This window comes from Nicotiana tabacum, chromosome 10 (assembly GCF_000715075.1).
Source record: "Nicotiana tabacum cultivar K326 chromosome 10, ASM71507v2, whole genome shotgun sequence".
In the NCBI taxonomy this organism is placed as follows: Eukaryota; Viridiplantae; Streptophyta; class Magnoliopsida; order Solanales; family Solanaceae; genus Nicotiana; species Nicotiana tabacum.
In genome coordinates, this window is record NC_134089.1 from 40661348 (window position 1) to 40670688 (window position 9341).

General features: G+C 38.6%; 1 long non-coding RNA gene across 1 annotated transcript; it reads left to right on the top strand.

The window, feature by feature from the left end:
• Positions 1-595: 595 nt before the first annotated feature.
• Positions 596-8954, top strand: LOC142164636 (uncharacterized). The gene is made up of 2 exons (XR_012695464.1): positions 596-1366; positions 6452-8954. It is a non-coding gene; the product is annotated as an uncharacterized LOC142164636 (long non-coding RNA).
• Positions 8955-9341: the final 387 nt, after the last annotated feature.

A 9341-nucleotide genomic window follows, 5' to 3' on the forward strand; every position in this document is an offset into this window, starting at 1 on the left:
CTGGCGCTCTCTGATGCGAATTTATAAGGAAGACCTGTAGACATGTAATTTTTGACCCTCCCCGAAATTTTATACCTTTTAGCGCTTAGATATTAGTTTTAGGTCTAACAGTACTATTTTGAATATTTTAAACTTTTTTGCTTTATTTTGTCTTAAAAATAAACTTTATTTTCCAGACCCCACTTGTGGGATTTTACTGGGTCGTTGTTGTTGTTTGTCTTAAAAATAAAAACTACAAAACTATTTTCCTTTATTTTAGCTCATTGGTTTTGACTATCAACTTTTAATTTTTCTTATTTTTCATAAAATCGAAAAAAAAACGATGGTAATCAAGTTTTTTTTAAAAAATAAATTACATATTTTTATTTATTTTGATTTTAAGTTGTACATATGCACTAAACATTGAGTAATATTTTATATTTTCTTTAATATAGTAATGTTAGTCTTTCTTTTAAAACATTAGATAATTAGTAGTGTTTTACTTAGCTATTTTGTCTAAAAATAAAAAGAGAAGGAAATGATCAATTAACCAACTCACATGGCATACTACAATCAAATCCTTTTTACCTTTCAATCTACAATGACACACTCCACTTACTTTATTTTTCCATAAATTATTTTTATTTTAGACATAATCAATACAGACGGTGCACTCTTAATTGTTTTATCTTTATTTGTCTCACTTCATCAACACTCTACACATTTTTATTTTTATAAAAGCATACTCCATTTTTATGAAAGGGGACCACACATCGTTTTGGATTTCTTGCAACTTCCTCCAAGCAAGAAGAATGGATAATGGGGACAAGACTTTGAGAGGAAGGGGGGATTTTTGGTAAAAAGAGAGAGTGAGTGGAAGACAATAGAAAAATTAAGCATTATTTGGGGCACAATAAAGAGAGATCAACGACAGAGATGGGGGACGAGAGAGGAGGGGAAAAAATGGGACAGTCTTGGAGGGTCTTTTTGGAGAAAAGTAGAAGAAGAAATTGGGGTTTTGGGATTCCTGCACTTCTTTGGATTTTTTATTCTAGTCATTTTTCATATATATATATATATATATATATATATATATATATATAAAATCAGTCCTTCTTAGTTTGAATCTGATTCCTAGTTCGACAAAAACAAAAAAATTTATCGTTTTCAGTAGTATTTTGATTCTCTTTCATGGAGATCAACGGAGGCATCGTGGAGTTGAAGTTGTAGTTCGAGATTTTTGCCAAGGTCGTTTTGAAGTCATTCTTCGTTTGTCGTTCGGGTTCCTGTTCGAAGTTCTTGTTCTTGTTTGCGATTCACTTCAAGTCCTCGTCGCTGGACTTTCTTGTTCTCGCTTCTGGAATTAATTGAAATCGTGAACATCCAGGTTCATTTCTATTCTATTTCTCTTATTTGATCTTGCCTATTGTGAATTAAAACTGATTGGAAGAGCTATTTTAGGATGGGTTTAAATTATATGAACTATAAATGGATGTTGATTTCTTGCTCTGAGATTTTTAGACACTAGTATTAATTTTAGAAGTTATTTTAAGCTCATTAGGATCATTCTTGAATATTCTCCATATTGTTGAGTTCTTCCATGCTTTTGATTCCAACGTATGGATTCATGTGTTTGTTAGGAATTTGAACTATGAAAATGCATATGTTAAGTGTCATTAGATTAAATGTTAGTATTGCCTCAGACTTCTTCTTTTGAAAATGGAGTATGTGTGGAGAAATTTGACTTGCATTCTCTGTGATTACAAAAGAAAAATGAACAAAATTAATTTACTTATTCTCTCTTGATGCCATTTATTTGAGATGGAAATTATGCTAAGTTCGTGTGTTATCGTGCATTTAGTTGCTTCCTCCTTAGGGATTCTAGGTGCTAAGTGTCATTTAACTGACCCCATATGCTAATGAATCGTCAAGATTGTTGCACTTGGTTATAGGATTTAAGTGAGGTACTTTGAAATGATTGCTTTGAGCTATGTGAAATTATTTGTCTAGAGATAGTTGGAGAATTTTGGAGAATATAATGAGTTTTCTTTGTGAAAATTATTCATCCAGCTAAGCATCTAATGTATAAAGACTGTGATTGTGCGAGCTAAGGGAGCAATACGAGTGTCATGTAGTTGGCAGAAGAGGGATTAGTAGAATACTTGAATAGCTCTTACCATATTTTTATTTACTCTCCCTTTATTTTCCTTGTTTCGTTAATTTTCTTTCCTTCACGTTGCGTGTTGTTGTTTTCTAACGTTTTGGATGCAACATGTGTCTATTGATGATTGAAATGTACCGTGGAGTTGGGATTTTAAAGAAACAGAATTGAAATTTGAGAGCTACACATTAACTATTTTTTTTAATTGTTCTAATCGCTAGGAGCATGCTTAGGCCGACTACATCCGGGTAGGCAAACTTTAGGATTTTTGTTAATTTTGAGGCGAGAGGTCGTTCCCTTAGTTAAATTTATCCGGGGAATACCCCGAAGGATTTGTACATATTTTATTTTGAGGAATGCCCCGTAGTACTATGTAATTGGAGGTTATGGCGAACATCGTAGAAGAAGTAGCGTAGGATAATTCAGAACTTTAATTTTTCTTCTTTTGATTTTCTTTATTAGGTGGGGATGACCTCGAGCCTCTTGTGTGTTAATATTTTCATTTCTGTATTTATTACCTCAATTCGAATATTTTAAAAGCTAACTTGATCATGTACGCAACCGTGATTTTTACGGGACTTGGGAAGTGCCTAACACCTTCTCCCCGAGTCAAATGAACCCCCTTACCCAAGTCTCTGGTATAGACTTAGCTTTGGATTCCAAAGTGTTTTAAAGGAAAAATCATTTTTTTCTTGAAACGGTAACCTGACACACCGAAATTCAAAGTCAGGTGACGACTCTGAGTTATTCCCTTTTAAACACATATATTTGTTACTTTCGAATTTGAAAACCCTTTTAAGCTTTACAAATCTTTTTTATTATTTATAAGAGGGTTAATGAGGTTGTGAAAAAAGGGGTGTAACATCTCTGGCGACTCTGCTGGGGAACTTTGCAGTTTCGAGCTGATACTATGATCTTGTTGGATTTTTAGAATATTTTGTTGAGGTTTTTATTTATTTATTAGTATTTGTTGTATTTGATTTTTATTTTTGTGTTTTTTTATTATTTACTAGTTGTTTGTGTGTTTACAATTTTTTCTTTTTTTGTTACTGCTTTATAACTGTCATCAGTTACATAACCTCGAGTAAATTCTTTCTGCAACAAGCATCAGAGTACGCGTCGCGTACACGAACTCTTTGTTGAGTCACCCTTAGGAGAGGGGTCGTCAGACGTATGGAGTGGGTGGAAAGCTTGAGCAGCCACCATCAACCATACGCTCCCCCAAATTGCCTTGTTAGAAATCCCAAATATAGGCCAGCCTTTAGATCATGCTTATTTGCATCATGTCATTTACCTAGCAGGGCTCGGTCCCAGACACTGTTTCCCTTTATAGAAGGCCTATCCAAATTATGTCAAAACTAGCCCATGGCCCAAAAGGACATTCAATCATCTATGTGATACATGTTGCATCTTTGAGGGTAGAAAGGCCATTTGGCGGACTTATATTTGGGAAAGATGGCGAGGTATAAAATGAAGCAAGTAGGACACAATTATTTTTCTTCTTATACAACTTTTTCAAGAAAAAAAAGCCAAAATATGAAAAATAAAAAATCCAAAAAGATTTTGCACTTTCCCATCATTTTCCAAAAAAAAAAGGAAAAAAAAAGAAAATCCAAAAAGATTATACATTTTTCATCATTTTTTTTTTCAAAAAGACAAAAATATAATTTTTCCAAATTAATTGCATTTTTTTTAAAAAGCTTTCTCTCATGTCTCATCTTCCCGAACTACGCATACCTGATTCTCATCTTTCGGGGCATGATACGTAGTCAACCTACATAGGGTCTGGTCTTCCTAGTGAGTCTTAGTTCTTGGCTTCGGGGGTCGTAGCCAAATCTTGCATGTCTAGCCACTTTGGCCACATCGGCCATACTTGCAAAATGGGGTCATTTTCGCGAAAGTGGTTCAGTGATCCATATCTTAGAATTTTAGTATACAACTAAGTATCCCGTTCCTTTAAGGCTCATCCTTGTCGTGTTTGCGTCCCTAACCACATTTGGCCATATCGGTCGCTTTTGCAAAATGGGTCATTTCTGTAAAGTAATTCTTAAGGCCATAATTGTTGGGATTTTGAAGCTGTATAACCCGTAAATGGGGTATTTTTCATGCATTAGGGGGTCCACTTTGTCAAGTTTGCACTAATAACCACCCTCGGCCACTTAGGACATTTTGTAAAAAATAGTCTAATCGTATCTTCCATCTGTCCACTAGGAAGTATTGTGGCGTCGCATAGTGTCTTGAGTCACTAACTATGTTTTCTTCATTCTGGTATGGACCCACTAATTCGATCCAAAGTGTTGATGGTAGTGAAAATTCTGAGGAAGTTGGTCAGGTGGTGGAAAATATTTTCATTGTTAGAACAACACGAGCTAATGAATAAGTTGGGCACCCTCATTTCGCTTCTTGATATTACACGCCGCCCGGATTTAGTGGAGGCGATGTTGACCTATTGGGACTCGCAAAACATGTTTTTCAGATTTGGGGAGTGTGAGATGACTCCTACCTTGGCAGAAATGTCTGGTCTCACTCGCCTAAGCTACATAGGTAAAGACATGATACTTCCTCGAGATCACTCTAGGACAAGATTTCTCAGCGACTTGGGCTTGAAAGACAATAAGCATTTAGGATGCCTCGAGCAGTCCTGGATATCCTTGTATTATTTGTTTGCTAGATTTGGACCACGGGATAGTTTTGACGTCTTTTGGGATGAGTTTTGCACAACCAAGGCAAAATGGCAAAGACACCGACTCGAAGCTTTCAGCCTTGCTATGTTGGGATTATTGGTGTCCTTTAGATGAGAGGCACATTAGCACCTGTCTACAATTAGTGGTGATGGCACTATTTCATGAGAAGCAGCGCAGAACCATTACCGTTGTGCCAATGATCTTAGCAGAGTTGTATCGAGCCCTGAGTGAGGTTAGGGGAGGTGTCAGGTATTTTGATGGAAGTAACCTTTTGCTGCAATTGTGGATGATGGAGCATTTACACACCGCTTCCTTACTTTGTCCCATCGATCGTGCCTTGAGGGATCGAGTGGAATGCATTGAGCGTAGGATGAAGTCTCCTAAGTTTACATGCCCAGTAGGAGTCATAGCTTAGATTGAGTTCTTGGTTTGAGGACAAATGGGAATGTTTTGTGGGCTTACCTTTGGCTACCTTTAGATGAGATTTTGGTAGGATGTCGCATGCAGCCTTTCTTGGTGTTGATAGGACTTAAGTGTGTCAGGTCGTACACTCACATTAGGGTGATGCGACAGTTGGGCAGGAGACAAGAGGAGCAGCCAACTCTGAATCTTCAGAGGCACATCATGAATTTTAGTAGAAAGGCGCCCGACGAAATCAAGTACGTGCAATACTGGAACAATGCAAAGAGGATGAAGAAAAATACATTAGTAGAGGACATTGGTTGGCCCGAGTGTACTTAGGAGTATTTGATTTGGTTGCAGTCCATCCTACCAGGGGTCAGCACCCCATTGCCGGCACAACTTAGAGGTCGGGCAGTTTAGACAAATGATTTTTAGGAGACTTAGGATCAGGATCCTTGGGGTAAGCTTGAGTTGATAAAGTCTCAGCTAGCAGGATTGGCACCAAACATGGAGCAGCATAGCCAGTATTTATTTAGGGTCAGCTTTCAGGAGGCGGGGGCACACACCCGGGTCTTTATTCCCAGCATCGGTGTATCTTTACAACGCATGTTGTAGAGTTTGAGCATGACGGACATCCCAGGACCATCCCAAGCGGGGGCATCATATACAGGAGCTACTTGAGGATTCTTTTTATATGTTTTGTGTTTGTTTATGTTGTCGTTATCTTCTAGTCTTGTAGTACTGAGTCATGTAGATAGTGTCAAAGTCCGTCGTAGTGTAGTCGAGTCTGTTAGTCTTATATTATTGTACTTCCCATTTTGTATTTTGAAAACCAGAAAAACATTTAAATGAAAATTCCAAAAAAAAAGATTTTTATTTAGTTTACCTTTTCACCAATTTTCTGGGACTACGCTTGGTCTGATTCATGTGGAACATGAATACATATGCAACCCACATCGGGTTCGATCGAATCATTTTTAAAGTTAAAGAAAAAGAGACGGATTTGTGGGGTGCGAGGAAAGAGTGATTAAGCAAAAGAAAAGGATTGAGAAAATTGAAATGAGCAAATTGGGATGATACCATATGACCTTATGACCCTCAAAGCCATTTTAGAATTGTTAATTGTTGCTATGTGAATTGCACACAATGTGATATTATTATGCCCTAACACTAATATGTTGGCTTTGTTTTGCTACTTTTGGCTTTGTTTCACTATCAACTCCAGGAAGGTGGTTAGTTTGTTGGCACTCTGGCAAGTCATCCATACAACACTAGGTCAAAGAGCAAGACAATCATGACTAGCAAAGAATTGGGTGCAGGTTTTGTTGATGCATCAAGAAAGATTATGGAATCAGAATCTGAGTTGAATGAAGAGGTTCAAAGGTTGAAACAGCAGATGTCAGATATGTATCAAGCTTGGATAGTGGGCATCCTCCATCCTAATTTCCCACTATCTGCACTGAAAACTCTGTTACCATCGCACCACTATCACAAGGCCAGATTCCCACCACTACTGATTTTCCCCACAATATGCTCCAGGATTTACCCCTTATCACAACTACCCTAGCACCTTTTCCCAACCTTTCCCTGCTCCACTAGCCAAAACAACCTCATATCCCACTCCAAATTCCACTCCTATTTTTGTAGCCCCTCCACAAGCTGCTATCCATCGATCTTCTAGTGAACCCACATTCAAAATCCCTGATGCCCAATCCTATGCTCCTGAACCAACTTTCAAGGTATCGAATCCTTATAGCTATACACATCACTTTGAGCCTCTTGTTGAAATTGAGAAGCCCACTAAGAATGTGGAGAAAGATGACATATTCAGGAAGGTGAAGAGTTTAGAGCAATCTTTAAGGAACATGCAAGGGATAGGAAACCAAGTAAGTGTGTCTTACAAGGACTTGTGCTTTTTCCTTGTGCTTTTTCGGGGAAGAAGAAAAAGGATGATATCGCTATGGTTGAATTTGAACCATGGCGTGGACCAAGGGTTTCACCTCACCAGTACACTCAGCCTCGATCCGAACCTCGAGCCTACACTCAAGCTCCATATAATGCACCCCAACATTATTTCCCACCACAAGAACCTCAATACTCAGTCAGACCACACCAATATCATGTCCACCATGCGCATTCATATGCTCAACCCCCTTTTTATCCGCAATGGCGTGCTCCAACTCCACAAAATCCTTATCCACCCTCACAACCATACCGAAACCATACTGGTAAAAGCTTTCAGCCAAGGCCAATCATCATGCCCCAGGGCACGACACAGAGAAGTGTTGGCATTTAAAGAGAGCAGTCCAAGAGCTTATTGCTACAAATCAAATTGTAGTCCAGAGCCCGGAAGCGCCAAATATCAACCAAAATCCTTTGCCAGCCCATGTAGAGACACATATGATCAAAATAATTCGTAAAGATTGAGAACCCAAGAATTCTTCTAGGTCCATCATGATGATTCATGCTAGTGAAAGTAATCCAGTTAAGGCTCTAGATTCTACAAAAGTGACTCCCTTGACAGGTGAAGAGGTGAAAGAAAAGCTAATCATGCTCAACGTGAAACCACATATGTTGGTAGTGAAAGGGCTTCCGAATGATGTGGGATCAAGTCAAGAAAAGCTGAAGGTGGTCATGCCAAGAATCCAAAAAAAGCCTATCATAGTCGTGGAAAGGGCCCGTATTACCCCTATTGTTATTAAACCAGTGACCCGGTTGCTGATGGTTGATACAAAGGTTGTCCCATGGAATTACAAATGGGTGATAGTGACATATAAAGGGAAAGAAGAAGGGGAAGACATCAATGAAACTGAAGGACTGACTCGTTCTGGGAGGTGTTTTACCATGGAAGAATGAAGGAAGGCCAAGCCGTTCAAAGATAGTCAAATTCCAGTGAAGAATCTAGTCACCGAAGAAGAGGTTGAAGAGTTCCTGAAAAAGATAAAAGTGCAAGACTATTCCATTGTGGAGCAATTAAGAAAAACACCAGCTCAGATATCTCTTTTGTCTTTACTGATACATTCAGATGAACACTTCAAAGCCCTAATGAAGATTTTGAATGAGGCACATGTTCCTGATAAGATCACAGTGAATCACTTGGAAAAGATTGCTAACAAGATCTTCGAAGCAAATAGATGACCTTCTTAGATGATGAGCTTCCTATGGAGGGTACAGAACACAATCGAGCTCTTTATCTGACGGTGAAGTGCGAGGAGTCAGTTGTCTCGAGGGTACTGGTTGATAACAGTTCTAGTGCAAATATATGTCCTTTGTCTACTTTACAAAAGTTAAAAATTAGTATAGAAAGAATCCACATGAATAGTGTATGTGTTCGAGGCTTTGATGGGGGAGGAAAAGATTGTGTCGGTGATATAATGATCGAATTGTCGATAGGGCCAGTCAAGTTCACTATGGAGTTTCAAGTGTTAGATGTGTTTGTCTCCTACAATTTGTTATTGGGCAGACCTTGGATACACACGACTAAGGCAATCCCATCTTCTCTGCATTAAATGGTAAAGTTCGAATGGGACGGGCAAGAAATAGTAGTGCATGATGATGAGGACATATCTGCTTATAATGACCTGTCTGTTCCCTTTATTGAAGCTGAAGATGATAAAGGACCTTGGGCCTACCAAACTTTCGAAACAATGTCTGTTGAGAAGATTTCTGAGGGTGAATGCATTCCAGGTCTGGGGCTATCCTCAACATCCGTCATGGTTGCAAATGAAATGTTGAAGAATGGTTTTATGCCGGGTAAAGGTTTGGGTTCATCTCTACAGGGTATCGTGCATCCAGTGTCCCCACGTGAAAATTTTGGCACATTTGGTTTTGGATTCACACCAAAGGAGAGGGATGTCAAAATGGCTAAAAACAGAAACAGAAGGTATGGTCACTACCCAAACCTATTCCACACATCTTCAAGTCTTTTGTCAAGCCAGGGGCCACAAAACGTCCAATATCATCAGTTCCGAAACCTATAGTTGATGTTGATGAAGAGATTATCAAGAGGTTCTAGCGTCTGTCTGATGAGGTTAATATGGTAGAAATTGAGGGAAGTTCTAGTAATGCAGATGTGTAGCTCATTGGGCCAAATGTGAAGCTTAGTAATTGGGAAG